We start from the raw sequence: 22,196 nt of genomic DNA, 5'->3' as shown, positions 1-22,196 counted from the left end.
TTCGTCAATGTTCCTGAATTTCTCAGATGAACAATCAGATCATCTACAAATAATAAAAATTGGATTTCCTTTTTAGCAATGATTCATTAATGATTTATATTTGCTATTTTAATTGTACTGGTTGAAATGTCTATTTACAAAGGTAAATTATGGCAGCAATAAGAGGAATCCATATTATTGCCATATTATTGTCAATTTTCTAATTCTACGGGAGGTACTCCTAGTGCTTTCCCATGAAGAAGAATGAATGTCAACATCCTTGGTTTGATGCCAGTGTTTAAAATTAATTTTAAAAGAGTATCCTTCTAATCCTAGCCTAAAGAGTTTACTTTTAAAATATTTTACTTCATCGAGGCATTATGCTGACATTTATCAAATGAATGTTGTTAAACAGTAAAATAACCATATAATTTTGTCTTCTTTGTATCACTGCATGGGAGAATTATATTAATCAGCTTCTTCATATTGAAAATTGTCTACATTCCTGGAATGAACCCTAGTCAATTTGTGTTATCATTATTGCCTTTTCTTACATTTGAATCACTAGCATTTTAAGTAGATATTTTTCACCATTATTTTAAAACTTAGTGTTACTATTATATGTGTGTGTGTTTAATAACATTTTAGAATCAGAAATGTGTTCAATGAATAAACTGTAAGCGACTATTGCCCTACTTTTTCTCTGAAAGTTTCAACATGAATACTGTATTGTTGTACTCAATTTATTCTGTGAATTGATCTTTCCAGGATTTCAACCTCTCTTGATAGTGTTTTGGTCAGTTATAATTGCCTAGACAATCATATTTGTCATTTAGATTATCAAGTTTATTAGCTAAACATTGCTTATTATAATAATTTGTTTTAAAACTCTACTTGTTATTCTGCTATTATTTTAAAGTATTCTCTTTTCAAGTAAATCATTTCTCATTATAAATATTGGTTAAATGTTTCACATAACAGTATGTCATCTGTTTTTCAAGAATTAGCTGTTGAATATATTCTTCCATTTTAGCCCTTTTTAAATTTCTGTTTCTGACTTTATTATTTCATTCTTCTACTTTTTTAAGAAAATTTTTAAATAATTTTCTACATTGAATGCCTTCTTTATTTAGAAGAAGACAGTCGGCAGTTTTCTCATCCCCATTTTCTAATGAGTTATATAATTTTTTTATTTGAAATATATTATTGATTTTCATGTTTATATGCCTAACTTTTGTAGAAATTTGTAGTTTTACTTCAATCTGATGACAAAATATGTTCTTTAAATTTTCTACTTTTGAAATCTATTGATTTTTTTCAAACTACTTTCTTAAGACCAATTTGTTTGTAAAAAATATATATTCTTAGCTTTAGAGAGAAAAAAGCTCATTATCAATTAAATTATATAAGTTAATGTATTCAAATCCTCTATTCAGAATTATTATTAATTGATCTGAGAAAAAAATTGACTAGTATATGAAAATCACTAAATTGTTTTGTTATTTTCTTATAGTTCTAATAGTTTTGCTTTATATATTTTTAATCTGTATTACACCATTATATTCTTATTGGGAAAGATGTCTTTTCTCAATGATTAGTTATAATTGTGTCAGATTCCTTTGATCTAAATAAATATATTTCACTTTAAATTTTTTCTGTTATTAATATTGTTTCCCTTGCTTGCTTGTTGTTGATTTACATTTTCTTAACATATTTTTCCATATTCGTATTCTTAGTCATTCTTTAAGAAGCTTTTATTTCCACATTGGATCTCCTATTAACAAGATACAGTTATTATCCCACACTCTTAAAGGGATTAGTGTCTGTATCCAGAATAACTAAAAATATCCAGTATGAGAAGGACTCTTCGGAGGCTCTCGCTAAGCAGTGTATTTATCAACAATTTAATAGTGGATATCTCTTATAAACCTGAAAACAAATCAACATTTAATTTTACTTTCTGAAATTAATATTGTGTTATGGTACCTTATATCCTAAATATTTTAAATTTCTATTTGCTTATCTTTCTATCAATGGACAACATTAAGATGATCTGGCTAGTTCTGCTTTGAGTGGTGCTAGGCTGGCAGAGCAGTAAATTCTGAGCTCTTCCTGCTGTCCCTTTGGCAGCCTAGGGTCTCTGAGCTGTCATCTGTCTCTAAGGAAGGCCAGGGCCTCTCCACCTCCCCAGCTGGGCAAAAAGGGAAATGATATTATCTGAACTAGTCAGAATCTAGACCAGCAGTCTTCTTTCTTGGCACTGCTTTCCTTCCTTAGAAGAGAGGATTGATATCTGAGCCTAGGAGGAAAGGCTGGAAGAAGTGATATCAAATAGCTTTAGAAAGTAGCATATTCTAATCTTACAGGAAGTTTTATCTTGGGTGAATTACTTAACATCTTTGTATCATATTATTTTCATGTGTAAAATAGGGATAATAAGGTCTGCTTAATAGGATTTTTGGAGATCTTATGTGTGAAAATCTATCAAATTTAATATGATGACAAGCAATTCATCAGCTATAGATAGGTGTTGTCATTCTTTATATAATGTGTTCATGTTTTGTTCATCTTACATTCTAATGCTTTTCTCATTTTGATTGTAGAAATTCTTTCTCCCATGCTTTCTTTTCTTCCTTTCTTTTGTCCTTTTGTTTCTCTGGTTTTTTGTTGTTGTTGTTGTTGTTTTTGTTGTTGAGATGGAGTCTTGCTCTGTTGCTCAGGCTGGAGTGCAGTGGCGTGATCTCGGCTCACTGCAACTTCCACCTCCCAGGTTCAAGCAATTCTCCTGCCTCAGCCTCCCGAGTAGCTGGGACTACAGGTGCACACCACCATGCTCAGCTAATTTTAGTATTTTTAGTAGACACGGGGTTTCATCATGTTGGCCAGGATGGTCTCGATCTCTTGACCTTATAATCCACCTGCCTCAGCCTCCCTGTTTCTCTATTTTTAAATGAATCTTTCATTAGTTCAGAGGAAAGAGCTAAGATTTAGAAGGTCAGAAAAAAATTTTAAAAATGAAATATATATTTCAATCTGAAAGAGGCTGGGCAAGGATCAGACTACACTGGTCGCAGTCAAGAGATCTTTATTGGAGGTATCGAGTGGAGAAGGAAGAGAAGAGAAGAGAAGAGAAGAGAAGAGAAGAGAAGAGAAGAGAAGAGAAGAGGAGAAAAGAGAAGAGAAGAGAGAGCTGCTGGTGTGCTGGGTTTTATATCCCTTGGGCCTACGTGGGGCGGGCCCAAGGGAAGGCGGGAGATGCTTCTTCCTGATTGGCCCTCCTTTGGCGGGTTCAGATAGTGCCCGGTCAAGGAGGAGAGAAGAACCCGGAACCGGCCCCATTAAGGTACCCCTGTTACCTAACATTCCTCCCTTTTTTGTTTTTTAAGAAGGGGGGAAACGGGCATTGTAGTTCGTCTGGCTACTTCCTGCTGAACAGGGGCGTTGTGGGGGAGGGGTAAGGGAGGACTGTGAGGGTTGTGGACAGGGCGCAGGAGGAGTATAAGGCCAAGTAGTAGGGCGCTATATATGAACACCTCCTCGGTGTGAAGTCTATGCCAAAGCCGTGAGCCAGCCAAGGGGCAGGGAGGGGTCTGCGATGAGCCAGCTGTCCCTGCGGAGGTCGTCTAGGAGCTGGTGGAACCCAGACATTGGGCGTTGGACCTAGGTTTAGCCCAGAAGGAAAAGAGGATGATAGTTATTTAGGGTGTTTGGCAGACTCGACCCTGGAAATGGCTGGATGAGGGATGTTGGATGAGGGGTTGTTTGGTGGCTTAAGTGCGGGCTTGCTCCCAGACTTGCCGGCGCTCCTCAGGGAGAAAGGTGTTAGAGAGGATCACGTAAATATCGTGAAAGGTGAGGCTGTAAGCTTGGAGAAGATACTGGAATTCTTTGATATATGAAGCAGGGTTGGAGGTATAGGAGCCTAAGCGTTTTTCGATTTGTGAAAGATCAGCCATAGAAAAGGGGACATGGACGCGAACGATGCCTTCTGCCCCTGCTACTTCTCGCAGAGGAGCGAGGACAGGGAGGTGAGATCTGGAGCGAGTAGTAGGAGGGCTGAAAGGTGGAAGAAAGGAAGTAGGAGAGGTCGGAGAGGACGGGGAAGGAAGGCCGGGGTTGGCGGAAGGAGGTGAGGCTGCCGCCGGGGGCGGAGCCCTTGCGGGCTGGGCGGCAGCGGGGGGGGAAGGGCTGTGGATGGTGATATGGCGGGGGCTCATCGGCGGGATCAAAGTCAGGAGTGGAAGGAATGAGGGGGGTCGGGGAGGGTGACAGTTTGAGGGCCTTTAGGAGGAAAAACCCGTGGAGGTACGGGATCTCTGCCCATTTCCTGTTCGCTCACAATAGCTATAGAGATCCTGGAGGATACCAGGATCGAGGGACCCATAAGGGGGCCACTTGTTTTGGTTATCTAAGGGGTAAGTGGGCCAGTCTTGTGTGCAGTATTTAATTAGATGTTTTGGTTTGAGGTCGGCCACTAAGCCTAGGGCTGACAAATTGTTTAGGAGGTATCGTAGGGGAGAGTCGGCTGGCAGGGATGCAGAGCCTCCCATTGCAGGGCTACGAGAGGATATGCAGTGAGGGCTAAGTAGGGCGTCCCCTAATAGCCGAACACTGCGACGTGACTCAGAGCTTCCGGTTCGGTCGTCACCAAAGCGAAAGGACTGAGGGGCCGACGATGGCCAAGGGTTTTTGAGACGAGAAAGGGAAGGGGGGCCCAGGCCAGAGACGCGAGGAGGAGAGGGAGAAAACTCCGTTCCCTGCAGGCCGAGTCTAGAGTAAGATTTACGGCGGCCGAGAGCGGGCAGCTGAGACGGGAGCTGGTCGGCTGGTGTTGGACACCAGGAGGGGAGACTTACCGAGATGAGGCCGGTGTTGGGTGGAGAGGTCGGCGAACAGGAAAATGGACGAAGACCGGCCGGGGTCTGGACCAAGCCGGAAGAGGATCAGGGTCCCACTGAGAGGAAGTGGGGAGTCCCGATCCGAGTCACGGCACCAATGAAAGAGGCCGGGCAAGGATCAGACTACACCAGTCGCGGTCAAGAGATCTTTATTGGAGGTATCCAGCGGAGAAGGAAGAGAAGAGAGGAGAGGGGAGGGGAGAAGAGAGAAGAGAAGAGAGAGCTGCTGGTGTGCTGGGCTTTATATCCCTTGGGCCTACGTGGGGCGGGCCCAAGGGAAGGCGGGAGATGCTTCTTTCTGATTGGCCCTCCTTTGGTGGGTTCAGACAGTGCCCGGTCAAGGAGGGGAGAAGAACCTGGAACCGGTGCCATTAAGGTACCCCTGTTACCTAACACAATCACACCCACAAACTCACAGATATACACACACACACATGCTCTCATACTCAACATAACCAAAATAGCATTTCTATGGCTTGGGGTTGATGCAAATCTAAGTTCACTTCTAAGCTTAATCACTTTACATCTATACAATCATTCGCTATTTTTTAATCCTATGAAAAATGCAAATGTGTCCAGAATCTCAACTCTGTAATTATAGCTCTGCCAGTTAACTGCTCTGAGTCTGGGTTTCCTCGTTTGAAAAAGTGGGGTACTAATAATACCTATTTCACAGAGTTGATGTGAGAATTAAATAAGCAATAAGTAGGCAATTAGCTGTCATCCAGGGGAAGATCAACAAATGATGGTTGTTGTTAAAAAAAAAAAAAAGCAAAGAGAGTAATTCTTTTTTCTATAAAGCTTTAATGAGGTTTCAGTGACCTGCTATGTGTAAGAGGCTTTGCACAGAGTAGGAACTCAACAACATTTAATTCCTGCACTCCCTTTCTTCCTTCTTTGCTTAGTGAAAAAAAGAAAGTTGATGGACACACTCACTGTGGATAATTTATACTATTTTCTGAAGCAGAGTAGACTCGGTCATTTCTTTTAGCCAGTGCTAGTAATAATGTCTGGCAGAAAAAGTCTCACTCAAAAATTAAAGAGGTAACTGACTCAACTAAAGACGTGGCATGCAAAATCCTGTTGATGTCAATCCAGCTAACATTTCTCCCCCACTGGTGGATGCCTAGAATTTCACAGTCTCTTCTCTACTTTTGATTTTGGTACCTCTTAAACCATTACTGCTCCTACAAATACTTCTGAGTAAGTATCCATACCTTCCCTGGAGTATGAGAGTGAAATAGATTTAGAAGTAGATTTTTAGAATTAATGTTTAGGGATTTGCATGAGGGAGGGAAGATAGGAGGAAAGGAATGTTTGTGGCTGCTGAATTTCAGAAGGAAATAGAAGTAGAATCTACAAAAAGGGAAGGGAAATATATTGAAGACAAAAAAAAAGTTGTCTACTGCATAAATTTTCCTGGATTTGATCCTTAATCCAAATGCATAAGGAACATCGACTATGCATTTGAGATGTCTGAGTGGGTCTCATCCAAGGGAAAAAAGCAGGTACTTTCTTAATGGTTTCTTTGTTGCTACTTTAGCCTTACAAACTGGTGACTCACAAATGGACTGCTCTAGCTCTTCAACTCTTTTCCTATCTAGCTAAAGATTTTAGGGTATATTCTGTTAAACCTATTTCAGGAAAGATGGGACCAAAATACATGTTTGGTATCAAAGTTCTAAAATGGAAGGTGAAATTACTCAGGTTTGACTATTAATTTCATGGAGTTGCTCCCCAATAGCTGAAGGAAGGAAGAAAAAAAAAGGATGAGAGACACTCACTTTATTTAAGAAAAAAATCCACTCTTCCATTTAAACCATTACCCTTAAAAGACAACAAAAGAATGTATTTTGGTTGATTTTTCTTTAGGACATGCCCACACATTTTATCATGATATATGTACTATTCCAGAAGGGTGGGGAGGGTGGGACTTTTGAAAGCCCACGTAAAGAAATCATAATGTGAAGTAAGCAACAAGAGAGAAAACCGTTCTTATGGTTTCACATCTATACATCAATTGCTATGATTTTTTTTAAGTTTTAGGGTAAGATATTTAAGTTCATGTTTGCATATCAGTGTGCAGCCTAGAAACATATATATTTCTCCAGGCTCAACCACACAGGTGGCAATGTCTCTGCAGCAGCGGACTCCTCTCACAGTTGGTCTAAGGAGCGTTGGCCGAATGAGACTTCACATTCAGTGAATTTCCACCATCTCTTCAATTTCTCCATGCTACTGAAATCTCATTGTTCCACTCAGAATTTATCTTCTCCTAGGAATCTCTTTCAAAGCATTTCACTGACTATGTCAAGCCAGAGTAAGTAAAACGCTGATGAGTTTGGATTTCCGCTCCAGTCTCTCAGCCTTTCTGTCTTACAGCTTGGCATCTCATTTCTACATGACATCAGATGCCATATTAGAAATTCCTGCTTGATCTTGAGATACATCAAAGGTACAGACTGACAGGTCATTAGGTACAGCTTAAATTCAGTCTTTAATCACTACCACTTTTAAAACATTTAATAGTGTAATTAGGAAAAATTCATAAAGACTTGAAAACTTCACATCATAATAAATCCAGATTTTAGTGAGGCTGTCAGATGTTGTTACCTCACTCTCAGTATCAGTACCAGAAGGATGAGACAGATTCTCCACATATTCAGAAATAATATTCTAGATGAAGATATGAGCTAAATGCCCTATTTTGGTCTATTCTTTTTCATGTTTGCGTGTTCCCTTCTCTGTTTCTTGAAAGATGTCACTGAATTTAAAAAATGATAAGATTCAAAGTTCTCAGTTACAAGTAATGATACAAAATGTCTTAATCAGGGAGAAAATTTTGGGAAACAAGAATCCTTTTTTGGATCAAATGATTAAAAATTCTTTTCAAAAATGCTATTAAATATGAACCAATACAACATTTGACTTATTATACTGAAACTAAATCATCAAATCATCAAGCACCCAACATTTTGCATTTATAAATTTAAGATGTCCCAGATGAGGGGGCTATGAAGAAAAGACAACACTAGGAAATATTTATTTTTCAATTAGTAAGTTTTCTAAACAGGCCGTTCTATATACCAAGAATTTTATTTCAGTGGGAAAGAGGCCATAGTTATTTTTATTTCATTATCAAATCATAGCATGATCAATAAAACATATAGATTGCATATTAAATACAAATCTGCTGATAATATTGACTATGCAACTACGATCTTTTTCCTGGAGGGTGAAAAAGATTCAAAGTGCCTACTTTCCATTATAATCATGTGTTTGGTATCATATGCTTCTTGTTCCTTCAACAAATCTTTAATTTTACATTAAAATAGATGTTGGGTTTTATGCTCCTGCAAGAAGAAAGCCTGAATTCACAAGCAGAGCCATATGACATGAGATACATTCAAAATATTTTGCAAATAGAATATGCCAGAGTTAGCACAAAAGTCTGCTTTGGGGGAAACTTCTATTATGAATAAAATTGTTGTTTGTCACTTTTATTTTACCAAGAGGCAAATTAGTCATTGCATAGCCTGTTCTATTTTTTTCTTGAAATCAGGTCACTTAATCCCTTCTGGGATGTATTCAGAATGAGAGCCTATATTTTCCTCTCAGATTAATCTGGAGAGAATTTCAAGTTGCAGGTCTTCATATAATAGGGCATATGGAAATGGAGTCTAAAGTGTCTGACACTTTTAATGATATAACTTTATTCAAAATGGCATTACTTGTGAATATAATTTAAATAAAAATGTAGGTGAATTAATCCCCACATGACCTCCACTGCAATAAAATTATATTCCTGCAACATGCTTTGTATCTCCTATATCCTGAATACAGCTGGTAACCTCAAAATGCCAGCATTTGTGGATGGAAACCTATTTCTGAGCACAATGTATTATTTCTTCCTAGGATATAACAGTTATTATTCATTTTTCTTGGACAAGAATTCATGTTGAATAATATGTATAAAGTTAGAACTAGCTAAATGCAGGGAATTCAAAAGTGCAGGTGAATAGTCAATTCTTTATTCACATGCCTGGCTTTCTTCATGTTTCTAACTATTGTGGCACACTCTGAGGATGAAAGGTGAGGTTGTTTCAGTTTCATGAGTTAAAAGCTGAACAACTATTGCATAATTATTGGACTGATATTACCTGTAAGAGAAATCTGCAAGATATAAGATTTCTTGTTTTCATAAAGAGTCAAAATATGGATTTGAATTCTTATTAGAATCCTAACTACATAGGAAAAAGATACAGAAAAAAATAAGCCTAGAAGTAGATAAATAGATATATAGAGCAATAATTATCAAATGCTCTATAGTGAAGAATCAATTCATTATATTTTTAATTTCCAATCTGTCAAGGATGGATACTTTTGTAAAAATAAAATAAAAATGATTAATAGAACATGAAATAAAAAAAAAAAAGCAAAGGCATACAAAAGACAGGCCCAGATTTTTATTATTTGTTTAAAGAGTCACAGAAATTACATTGCAATGAATATGACTGTAAAACGCATAACAGAAAAATTGCTATAAAAGTTTCCAACTGCTCGCTCGCAACTCCTGTACTTTTCTCATTACAGATGGGCACTAGTCCATGGACCTCACTTTGAGAAACATTGAGATAGAACATATATTCTTGGTTTTTCCTTCTCCATATTTATTAGGTATTTGGTACATATCTCAGCATTTCTAAACTGTATGCTAGCAGCAGCACTTTAGGAAAACAACTATTTCTTTTTCTATGTCTGCCTCTTCATCCCTGAGTTTGTAGCTGGGGATGATATCAGGAGGCTGGCAAAGGTATTCTGCTACAGAAAAAAAAAAAAAGTAGGACGGTTCCTATCCTAAAGAAGCATAACCCAATAGAAAAGAAAAACATCATTAACTCGCTAATGTAGTGTCTCCTCATTGTGGTCATGGATGAGTGGCATATCATAAACTTATTTCAAGGTGAGTTTCCTTATGTACACCATGTAGTGTCAGTAGACAGAAAAAATGTTCTATGTATAAGGATTCTCCCACATTTCCAATAAATGATGTCACTGTAATTAATAAAATATTTGTTCATTTTTAACTGGTACCTAAATTGATAGTAACTATTTGTCAATATGTATACATTCTGTGAATAAATTCTAGAGATGCAGCTACAGTTGTAGAGGGTGGCATTCAGAAAGGGAAGCCCCAGCTGGGCACCGTAGCTCACACCTGTAATTCCAGCACTTCGGGAGGCCCAGGCAGGCAAATCATGAGGTCAGGAGTTCGAGACCTGCCTAGCCAACACAGTGAAACTCCGTGTCTGGCCAGGCGCGGTGGCTCAAGCCTGTAATCCTAGCACTTTGGGAGGCCGAGGTGGGCGGATCACGAGGTCAGGAGTTCGCGACCATCCTGGCCAACATAGTGAAACCCTGTCTCTACTAAAAATACAAAAAAATTAGCAGGGTGTGGTGGCAGGCGCCTGTAGTCCCAGCTACTCGGGAGGCTGAGGCAGGGGAATGGCGTGAACCCGGGAGGCGGAGCTTGCAGTGAGCCGAGATGGTGCCACTGCACTCCAGCCTGGGGGACAGAGCCAGACTCTGACTCAAAAAAAAAAAAGAAACCCCGTGTCTACTAAAAATACACAACATTAGCTGGGCGTGGTGGCAGCCATCTGTAATCCCAGCTACTCGGGAGGCTGAGGCAGGAGAATCACGTGAACCCCGGAGGTGGAGGTTGCAGTGAGCCGAGATCACGCCATTGCACTCCAGCCTGGGCAATAATGCGAAACTCCAAAAAAGAGAAAAAAAAAAAAAAGGAAAGAAAGAGAGAGAGAAAGGAAGGGAGGGAGGGAGGGAGGGAAAAGAAAAGAGGAAACCCCAACAAGAATTTGTAGAGAAGACGGAGCAACAAGGAGAGCTGAAGTGGCTGGAGAAGGAAATGGGTAGAATAGAAATTTGAGTTTGCAATGAAAGGATGGGTATAACTTTTTTTCATGAGAGTCTCTCTAGATAAAGGGACTAACAGAAGTCAGAATATAATGCTATAAAAAAAACTCTCCCATTGAAAATAAAATAGATTGTGGAGTTGAGTTGGTTGAGAGGAAAACATGTAACTTGACTGTGGGCAACCTGGAACACTACTTAGGGTAAACTTATCAGGCCAGAAAGAACAAAAACATTTCAGTGTAGAAGTTGGAATCTCTGATTGACAAGTAGTAAATTCCTAATGCTCAATGTTGAGAATAACTCTGAAGTTGTCCCACACTCAAAGAGGAAAAGCATTGTCATTGACTACTCATATCTGCCATGGCACCTGCTAGAGAAGCAATGGCAGATGTTTATTATTTTGACCACAGAACCATGGTTTCTGAGCTTGGCTAAGAGTTAAAGAAAACAGATGTGTTTTTAAAAATTCAGCTCTGCACAGCATTTAAAAACTGGTCTATATAGTGGAGGGAAATTAAAGATTTTGGGATAGATTAAAGTGAGGTACAAGATGGAAAGCTGTGCAGTAGGCACAGAAGGGACAGGAGCCCAGAACATGAGCTGATGAAGGATTGTAACAAAATACCTTCACAATAAAACCAAAACCTCATTTGTGACACATTTCAAAAAGTCATAGACTATTAGAGCTGAAAATTAAACTTAAAATATCACTACCGAGCTCTTTCATTCAGAAAATGTGGAAACAGAGACACATAGAAGTTAAGTCTCTAGCCCAAAATATCTGTTGGCAACTTGAAGAACAGAAAGAGAACCACAGTCTTCTGTTTCCCAGTGTTTCCACTCTCCATTTCAGGTGTCAATAGAATTTAGCTAACCAGTCAATATAGGAATCAAGATTGAAGAATCACAGATAATTCCCAGATTTTGAGACTAAATTACTGAAAAAACAATAGATTAACTGTCGGTATAAATCTTTATTTTAATTCTGATAATGAAATATTTGTCAATAAAATTAGCCATTAAAACATAATGCTTTGATGAGTAGAGGTGTTTCACCCTCAATTAAACTACATGGTGTATTCATCAGGATAGACTGAGTTGGGCTGAAGCAACAAAGATCTCTAAAAATCTCAGCAATTTAACACAAGAAAACCTTATTTCTTGTTTTCACAAAGTGCACTTATTGATCCAAGAAACTATCAAGGCCATTTGTCCTACAGGTGTTAACTCAAGATTCCAGCTTCTTATTCTGGCAATTAAATGCTCCTACCCAGAAATGACACACCTTATATCACTGACATTTCTTTGGCTAAGGCAAGTCATGTGGCCATGAGGACTTCAAGGGACAGTGAGGTACAATCCTGTGTGTGTGCAAAACGAGATGCTTCTGAACAGAGTCAGAATGTGGCCACCAATAACACATGCAATAAGATTTAAAGAAAATAGATTGTGCCCCAATTTGATATTTGACTAATATCTAATATATGAATGTGTTCTGCTTACTTTTTGGGCCAGAAGTCTGGTTTGAGTTTCATGCAATCCCTGAAGGGATTCTAGTTCACAAGTATGTAAATAATGAGTAAAGCTGTATTTTTCTACTTATCCATATGGTACATAGCTCAAAGGGAAATGCTGTAAAGGAAAAGTAAGTTTCAGGTCAAGATGAGGATACATTTTATGACAACATTATGCCAAGTAACAAACATAAATTTAAAAGACACCCATTTTAACAAAATAAAATTCTAATTTACCTATGAAGTAGAAACATAAAAATTTATTACGATTTTACAAGTTAGGAAAGAAGACATTATAATATCTAGCTAGATATATATGTGTATGTCTTTTTTGTTATTCAAAAGCTCATGTTTGTAGATTATGTTCCTGAAGAATTTTTAAGGGATTCCTCAAAAATAGTCAGAAGTACTACGTCTACATCATCTCCATTATGTCTTAGCCATAACCTGACAGGTCAATTTTGAAAACAAAAACAAAAAGAAAAGAAAAGAAAATGAAATGAAAAAATAAAAGATGTGAAGCTGGAATTCCCAAACCCCAAATACTGGTTGGGTAGCCACCACAGCAATGCAAATGATTAAAAATTGAGAAGTCTTAATGATCGGTAAGTTATTTGTTGCCATGGTTCCCAAGGGCCACGCTGTATTTTCTAGACAGCTAATGGACCATAGTGACACATCCTTAATTTTTGATCTTCATGTCTCAAAAATGTTAGAAACCATGAAATGTTAAGAGAAATGCCAAGAAGAAAAATTGTTGCTTAGTTTTTTATGCAGACTCTAAATGAGGCTGATGTTTGGTGACTTTCATGCCCTGAAGTCAGTTCTCTCTGGGGGTCAATGTGAGAAGCAGAAAAGGGCCCCTCCCTGATCTTCCTTTGCCTATGAGGGTTGCTCCTCTGCAGGCAGGGAATGACATCTTTCCACATGTTGCCACCTCACTGGCTTATAGCATGTCAGAAAGGAGCCTGCAGGGTACCTGAGCCACTTTCCTGTAGAATGTTTTGGACACAAATGTTGTGGATGTACAACTGGAGTTGCAATGCCAACTTGTTTTTCAAAGGAGCTCTGCCAAAGTCTATTCCCTCCATCGATGTCTGAGAGTCCCTTTGTTCTATGAAGTGCAAACAAGGGCAGCTGACCTAGCAGTGCATACATCAAACCTGCTGAAAAAGTATTTGTTGGGAAAACTCACAGAGATGGGGTCTGTAGTAGATGTTCCTCCATCACACTCTGGGGCAGCACATGCAAAACTAACCTAGCCCAAAGTCAGTTTCTGGGAAAAGGATCCCACATCTTGGTCTTAGGGGGGTTTTAAAGATTCATTACTGGGAAGCATCAGTCTCTCCCCTCATGATGAGAGGCTCCAACACAACACAAATAAGATGTGGCAGAATCTTGGCCCCAGCCCTCTCCTTTCAGCTCATTGTGTATAGCTGGGGTATAGCAGGTGTCCCTCCCCTGGCATGATTTGAGGACTGCAGTCCAAGCTGTCAATTGACCCCTCACATGCTACACTAGAGCCAGTTTCCATGGAGCTTGAAGGAGGCCGGTTTCTTTTCGGGAAGGACAGTCTTGAGAGTACCAGTATTGGAAAAATCAACCTTTCCCTCTCACTCCACGTCTCTTTCTTTTTGGTATTATTTTGTTATTAATCTCTAACCTAATTGGCTAACTTAAATAAGTAAGTGGTCATTAGTCTGAGGCTTTGTACTTTGAGTTCCTATGTTAAAAATAAAAACTTCACCCTAACTTGGCACGTAAACAAACCAAAACCTGGTAAGAGTATTTTTTAAAAAACAAATAGCCTGGTTTCAGCCAATCACAAACAGTCATGATTTAGCCAATCACAGGCAGCCAGCTGATGAGACCTTGCACAAATAAGGCCAACTCCTGGCTGCAGCCAATCAGATGATTTCTCTACAACGCTTCCCTATTCAGCCTCCCTCTGCTCAGGCTGCCAGGTGTAGCTATTTAAGCCTCTTCTGGCGCTAAGTGCTGCCCAATTCATGATTCATGTGTTGCAGAAATAAACTGTTAAGTTTAATTCTTTCAAAGGTTTTCTTTGAATGATTGTACTAGAGTATATGGTATGTATGACTATACGTTTTTTAAAGTTGAAAGTTTTGGCCTAACATATCATTAATTTTCATAAATTTTCTATATATTGCCAGAAGCAACATTTTAAATATAACTGTTATATGAAATCTTTTAATTATTTCGTTGAAAACTTCTTTGGCTTTAGTCTTGCTTGACTAACCTATTAACTCCTTAGAGAGCTATGTTAAAATTTTCTAATAGACTGGTAGACTTTTCAGCTTTCTCTATAACATTTTATAATTTTTTGGCTTATTTTAGGCCTATTTTGTAAGATGCATACAAGTTTTTAACATATCTTTCTGGCCAATAAAAACTTTTGTCAATATATAAATAACCCTCTTTATCTCCTATAATGCTTTTTACTTTAAGTTAATTTTGTCTAGTATTTACATACTCCTACCAACTTATTTTTAATTACTTTTGGATGGGTATTTGTTCTATATTTTTATTTTCAACTTTTCTGTGACCTCTATTTTAGGTATTTGTCTTTTAGAAAACATTCTCTCCCCCCATCTTTTTTATGGACAGAAAATATTTTGAAATTTTTTAGTGGGGAATTTAGTCCTTTATTGATTATAGGTGCAGATAAACTCATTTTTAAAATTTTTCTCAGAATATTTTGTACCTACTTATATTTTTGTTTGTTTGGTATGTGTTTATTTACCCTTTCTCAGTGCTATTTGAACTGAGGTTTATTTTCTCCATTTGTTTTTAACATCTGCTGGCTTGGAAGTTCTGCATTTAATTTCTATCCTTTTCTAAACAAGGATATCTCTAAAACTTTAACATTCAGTCTTAGCTTAAAATGTCTAAAGTTGATCAGTATCTTAACTCTTCTCCTGTATAACACACAAACTTTAAAACAGCTTTTCTCACTCATTCTTCTAAATTAGATTCTATTTTCCAGAATTCAGGTCTCTCTTGATTTTTTAATCTCACAAATTAGATATTATTATTGTTATACTATTCGACTTTTGCTTAGATTTGCCAAAATGGTTATTATTTTAAATTTTTTTGGTTTTATTGTCTGCTCAGACACACATTCTGGAATTTTCTTTCTAGCTGAGTATATTCCTTATATGTGCCCTAAGTAAGGGTCTGCTGCTTGTAAACTCCCCCAATTTTTGTCTGCTATCATCTTTATTTCCCACTCGTGCTTTCTCAAGTCATACTTTTATAGATTGACAGTCTTTTTTCTTAGCACACTGAAGATCTTGCTCCCTGACTCCTGTCTTCCACTGTTGCTGCAAGAAGCCAGCTGTCAGTCTAATAATCATTCTTTTGTAGGTGATTGTTGTCTCCTTTTCCTACAGCTAATTGTAAGCTCTTCTGTCTGCAGTGTACTATGAGTTCATTACAACGGGTCTAGATCAGTTTCTTCTTATTTATTTATTTTTAGAGATTCATTGAAATTTTTAATCTGGGACTGTTTTCTTTAATCAATTATAGGGACATCTTAGGTATTATCTTTATGAACATTCCTACTCCCCCTTCTTTTTTTTTTATCTCTGTTTAGACATACGTAGCTATATCTTTCATGTGTCTTAACCTGTCTTTCATATTTTCCATTTCTTTGCCTCTCTGCACTGCATTCTAAGTAATTTCTTCAGATCTTTTTTCCAGTTCACTAAGTACCTCTTCACTTGTGTCTAATCTGCTGGTAAAACCTTCCATTGCACAGCAAATTCATATCTGAAACTGCATGCCTTAGAAATACACAAGGGCATGTAGGTTTTGTATAAGTAATGTTTCTTGCAGCCTTATTTGAAATAGGAAAAAGAAAACTAATACTTCTCAGTAGGAAAATGGTTCAATAAATTATACACATCTGTTCTATTAAATTAATACTATATAGCTACAAAGCTATCTAAACCAAGGATGTTGCTTTATCTATTCCAACTTGGACCAATGCCAGCCATCTATACATAGTGGAAGAAGGTAGGTTTCTGCATGTGTATGTATGTGTGTGTGTGCATGAAGAATTATCTAAAAGCAACTATTCCAAATTGATATTGTGCTGTAAGTATAAAATACACCCAGGATTTCAGACTTATATGAAAAAATGTAAATTGTCTCATTAATAATTTTATATTGATTACATGTTGAAATAATAATATGCTAGATATATTGGGTTAAATAAAATACATTATTAAAATAAATTTCATTTATTTTTACTTTTTCATACTGCTAGTAGACACTTTTAAATTACATATTATGAAAGTGTTGATTTTCTAAGTTAATATTGTGTTTCATATTTCTGTAATTACTATTTGCTTCATTCACTGGTAAGAAGAACTTGTATTCTCCATTGTTTGTGACACTTTCAATAATCTTATTTCTCTGGACATATCCTTATTTTCTGTTTACTACCTGGTAATTCCAACATCGACTCCAATATGACATCTGCTCATTATGTCCTCACATGGTCGAGAGAAAAATCACTTTTCTCTTGCCTCGTTTTATAAGAGCACTGATCCCATTCATAAGGGCTCCACCCTCATGACCCAATTATTTCCCAAAGGCTCTACCTCCTAATACCATCCCATTTGGGGTTAGCATTTCAACATATGAATTTTTGGGGGACACAAATATTCAGTTTATAACAGATGCTTATATCACAAACTAAGCATATCTGTGAAGCCAGTACTCAAAACAAGAAACAGAAAATTACGGGTACCTAGATGCCCCCCACACGCCCTGTCGTGTGTGTGTGTGTGTGTGTGTGTGTGTGTGTAGTTTGTTTGCTTTTGTTTTATTTTTCTTGGCCCTGAGCAAAGGCTGAGTTCAGCAGGTGCCCTCCAGGTCTCCTGTATGGGTTTAGCTCACCTGTCCTGGGGCTCGGCTCTGTTTTCTCACCTGTTGGGGCCCCAGATTTTATCCACTCAGGGTCCCAGGTTTTATCCACTCTTCTGTCTGTGTTTGGCCAAATTACGCTTAGGGAATTAGAAATATGTAAATATCCCCAGGGCAAACATTGTTTCTAGCACTTGAATATTCTCCAGATTTAAGCTTTTCTCTTATTTTGGGTTTAGAAAACGTCCTTGTTTTCCCCCAAGCTCAAAGTGTAAGACAGCAAAAAAGAGAGAGAGAGGGAAAAAGGGAGAGAGAGGAGAAATATCGATTTTTTTTTTTTTTTTTTTTTTGAGACGGAGTCTCGCTGTGTCGCCCAGGCTGGAGTGCAGTGGCGTGATCTCGGGTCACTGCAAGCTCCGCCTCCCGGGTTCACGCCATTCTCCTCCCTCAGCCTCCAAGTAGCTGGGACTACAGGTGCCCGCCACCACGCCCGGCTAATTTTTTTTGTATTTTTAGTAGAGACGGGGTTTCACCGTGGTCTCGATCTCCTGACCTCGTGATCCGCCCGCCTCGGCCTCCCAAAGTGCTGGGATTACAAGCGTGAGCCACCGCGCCCGGCGAAATATCGATTTTTTAACATTTAACCCATAAATAGAGACTTGGTTCAAGAAATTATGAATAATGATAAAAATGAAAATTCTACACTATTAAAAACCTTGTTATTAGGATCTAATAATATGTTAAAATATCTATGACATTATTGAAAAGAAAGCAATGATTCAAACCTGTAAAGTATAATCCAATTTTGTAAAAAATGTAAAAAGATATGAATTTTTACATACCTACAAAACATAAAATAAATGAATTAAAGCATTAACAGTGATTTTCTCTTGGGAATGGACTCACATGTTCTTTTATTCATAGGCTTTTCCATTATTTCTGCAAGGTTCACATCCTTATTGTGTAATGTGAACAAAAAACAGGAAGAATTAAGAAGGAAAACCAGGAGGTAGAAAACAGTTTTTCCACCCACCTGCACTCTTAGTCACACACTCAGGCTATGTCAGTGACATGAGAGAAACTGGAAAAAAAAATGGAATGGCCCCAATAACATTCAACAAGAGAAACCTACAGCCAAGTAGGCACAACACTGCTGTGCCTTCTACTCATGCTGATTCTCATCAAATGGAAAATGCGACTTCATCCAGGAGAAATCTTTTGACTCTTCCCACCCAGGGCGTTTCTTTCCTGTTGCACCATTAAGCTGCCTTTCTCTAAGCAGCGCACAGCAGGTGTGGACAGAATATAACAAAACTCTTCATAACCTCTAATTTAAGATTGATAATTTTTTAGTCCCTCAGCTTGATTGACTTTGTGAAATACTGGAAAGCCTGAGATTCAGGCAAGGAGGAAAAAGCAAGAATACATTTTTACCAATTCACATTGTTTGTAAATAAGTTATTAGAAAGAACTGTACCCTTTTTCCAACCTAGCATGGTTGATCTGCAGTCATGTTTTTGAGCAGTAATTTGAAAACAGGACCAGTATTTAAGCCCTCCCTTTTAGGACAGGCAATAATAGTAACAACGATAATGTGCCAGTGAGAATGCTTTTATGATTCTCTCTCTTTGGCATTGTGAGTACAGATACCTCAAACAGACCAGTGCCAACAGCAGCTTCTTGGAGCGTGCTGGGAATACAGACTCTCGGGCCTCACCCCAGACTTACTGAGTCAAAATCTCCAGGGAGATAGGGTTTAACAACCCCTCCAGTGATTTGTACGCACGCTAACATTTCGAGACCACTTGAGAGCATCCAAAAATAATGTTGAACAATCACAGTTCAAACCAAAAAGAAAAGACACTTTTATTCCTCTGTTTATTGGTCTCTCTTCTGGGAGGAATTTTGCTATAAACCCTCACCATAGTGGCAACAGTTAGGTGTGGAAACTCTTAAGTGTACCACGGAGCAGAGGTCAGGGCTTCATGTAAACAGCCTGGTCCCTAACTGCTTCCCTTCTGCAGTCAAACCCCAGGAATGGACTTTTTGTTCAGTGTCTCCTTTCATCCTCTTTGAAGAGATGCAACTTTGAAAGGACAGTGTCGCTGTTGGGAACTGTTTTGTCTCTGCCATCAATTGTATGTTCCTCTCTGTGATTATCTGGTGAGACAGTGCAAAAATAGGGACAAAACTGACAAAAAAAATACAAGGAAACAGGAAACTCTAGTGCACAGGAGTTGGCCGGCATAATTTATTTTTTCTTATACATGGTCATGCTATGTGGTTTTGTAAACTTCCTTTTTAAAATCATGGTTGATTGAACATTTAAGAAAAGTTTTGACTGGGTGCGGTGGCTCATGCCTGTAATCCCAGCACTTTGGGATGCCAAGGCCGGTGGATCACCTGAGGTCAGGAGTTCAAGACCAGCCTGACCAACATGGAGAAATCCCGACTCTACTAAAAATACAAAATTAGCCGGGCGTGGTGGCACATGCCTGTAATCCCAGCTACTCAGGAGGCTGAGGCAGGAGAATCGCTTGAACCTGGGAGGCGCCATTGCACTCCAGTCTGGGCAACAAGAGCAAAACTCTGTCTCAAAACAAAATAAAATTTTAAAAATAAAAAAAGAAAAGTTTTGATAGCAAGTGTATACCAAACTGTGAAAAATATGCAAAAAGTCTACAAGATGCCTTTGGAATCTTCGTTTACAGTAGTTTTACTTTTATACTAAGGACTGACACTTTTATTAATCCAACTTTTGATGAATGCCGATTACTTACTATGTGTAAGGAAGGTTTCAGAGTAACAATTTCCTCTAATCAAAATTTATCTCATCTATTTCCCATTTCTTTAGAACTCTGGATTATGATAACAAATTAAATTCTTCTATAATAGCAATTGTGTATCAATGATGCCTTTGTCACTTTGGATCGCTTAGAACAGAATACCATAAACTGGGTGGCTTAAGCAACAAACATTGATTTCTCACAGTTTTGGAGGCTGGGAAGTCCAAGTTCAAGGTGCCAGCAGATTCAGTCTCTGCTGTGGGCCCACTTCCTAGTGTGTAGATGACATCTGCTCATTACATCCTCACATGGTCGAGAGAAAAATCACTTTTCTCTTGTCTCGTTTTATAAGAGCACTAATCCCATTCATAAGGGTTCCACCCTCATGACCCAATTATTTCCCAAAGACTCTACCTCCTAATACCATCCCATTTGGGGTTAGCATTTCAACATATGAATTTTGGGGGGACACAAATATTCAGCTTATAACAGGTGCTTATATCCCAAATATTTTTCTCCCTTTCTCCTATGTCAGTGTATCTATTGCCACGATAATGCTATATAACTAACAGCCATAAAACTTCAGTGGCATAATACAATAGCATTTATTACTCATCTATCAGGAGCCTGCTAGAGATCTGCCGGGTGGCTCTGTGTCTTTTGGTAGGGCTATGTGCCAGTTGGCTACCTATTGATCTAGACCAGCTTCAACTAGGACACCTGAGCATCTTGGGTCTACTTCACGCATCCATCACATTCCAGCAGGCAACCACAGGCATGTCCTCATGAAACTAACCAAAATACAGGAAAGAGCAAGGCCTCTCAAATCATAGACTCAGAACCACCGCCTTAGCACTTCTGCTTCATTCTGTTGGCCAAAGGCAGGCATATAGTCAGGTCTAGAGGCAGAGCCAGAGAATAGTTCAAAGTTACATGGCAAAGGGAGTGGATGCAGAAGGAGTGAAGGATCATGGTCCTGTTTGCAACTCACATGCCACACCCTCTCATCCAAACCATCATTAAGACCTGTCAGTTCAGGCCGGGCGTGGTGGCTCACGCTTGTAATCCCAGCACTTTGGGAGGCCGAGGCGGGCGGATCACGAGGTCAGGAGATTGAGACCACGGTGAAACCCCCGTCTCTACTAAAAAAATACAAAAAATTAGCCGGGCATGGTGGCGGGCACCTGTAGTCCCAGCTACTTGGAGAGGCTGAGGCAGGAGAATGGCGTGAACCCGGGAGGCGGAGTTTGCCGTGAGCCGAGATTGCGCCACTGCACTCCAGCCTGGGCGACAAAGCGAGACTCCGTCTCAAAAAAAAAAAAAAAAAAGACCTGACAGTTCAACCTTATCACATTCATCCAATTTTCTCTATCTTACTACTGCCACCACTTCAGGGCACTGTTAACTGCTTGCCTGTAGCCTCCCAACTGTTCTGTCCACATCTACCTTGTTCATTGCTCCTTAGATTATTCTCAAGACAGCATTCAGAATAATCATTTTAAAACAATCTTATTTTTTAAAAAAAAACTGCTCGCTCCTCAGTTGCTGAAATCCACTTAATGGTTTCCTATTGCTTTCAGGATAAAGGTAAAAATTCTGAATGTGGAGTGTATGGCCTTGTCCCATGTGGATGAGGAGCATGCCTCTCTCCCCAGCCTTATTTAGCCCCCTTCTCCCCTCTGGGCTCAAACTATCCTGGCCTTCCTTCACCCTTTCCAGTGCCGTGTTCCCCACCTCACAAGGCCTGCATAGATATGAGTTCCTCTATCTCAAATGAGTCTTTGTCTGGTTCAATTCCATGCATCCGTCAGATCATTATTCAAACATAATTTTCTCAACCTCATCATCCCAGTGTCACTATAATAGGGTGTCATAGTTTCATGCTCTAAAATCTGTTTGTAATTTTCCATCACTGTCCTTAGTTTGTAATGAACAATTATCTGTGTTGTTAATTGATTATATCTACCTCCCACTAAACTGTAAAACTCCATGATGTCATGTCTGCAAGATGAATGTGGTTTCCTAAAGGATTTACCAAACTATAAAAGAAAAATAAATTGTACTTTCCTTCATTTTGAATATAAATTTCTTATATCTTGAACTTAAATTAAATTAGTTTGTGCAATTACACTATGTAACTGGGCTCCTTAAAAAGGGCATTAGAAATAAGATACTGCAAAATATCAATCATT

The 22,196-nt window shown here is 38.6% G+C and overlaps 1 long non-coding RNA gene across 1 annotated transcript in view; it reads right to left on the bottom strand.

The window, feature by feature from the left end:
- Positions 1–12,375: 12,375 nt before the first annotated feature.
- LOC129474501 (uncharacterized) overlaps positions 12,376–22,196 on the bottom strand; it is a 39,744-nt gene continuing 29,923 nt past the window's right edge. The window contains exon 3 of the long non-coding RNA XR_008654554.2: positions 12,376–12,443. This is a non-coding gene — a long non-coding RNA (uncharacterized lncRNA). The remainder of the gene's footprint in view (positions 12,444–22,196) is intronic.

The sequence above is a fragment of the Symphalangus syndactylus genome, chromosome 24, assembly GCF_028878055.3.
Source record: "Symphalangus syndactylus isolate Jambi chromosome 24, NHGRI_mSymSyn1-v2.1_pri, whole genome shotgun sequence".
In the NCBI taxonomy this organism is placed as follows: domain Eukaryota; kingdom Metazoa; phylum Chordata; class Mammalia; order Primates; family Hylobatidae; genus Symphalangus; species Symphalangus syndactylus.
Note: the sequence above shows the minus strand (reverse complement) of the source record. Positions and strands in the feature narration are given on the sequence as shown.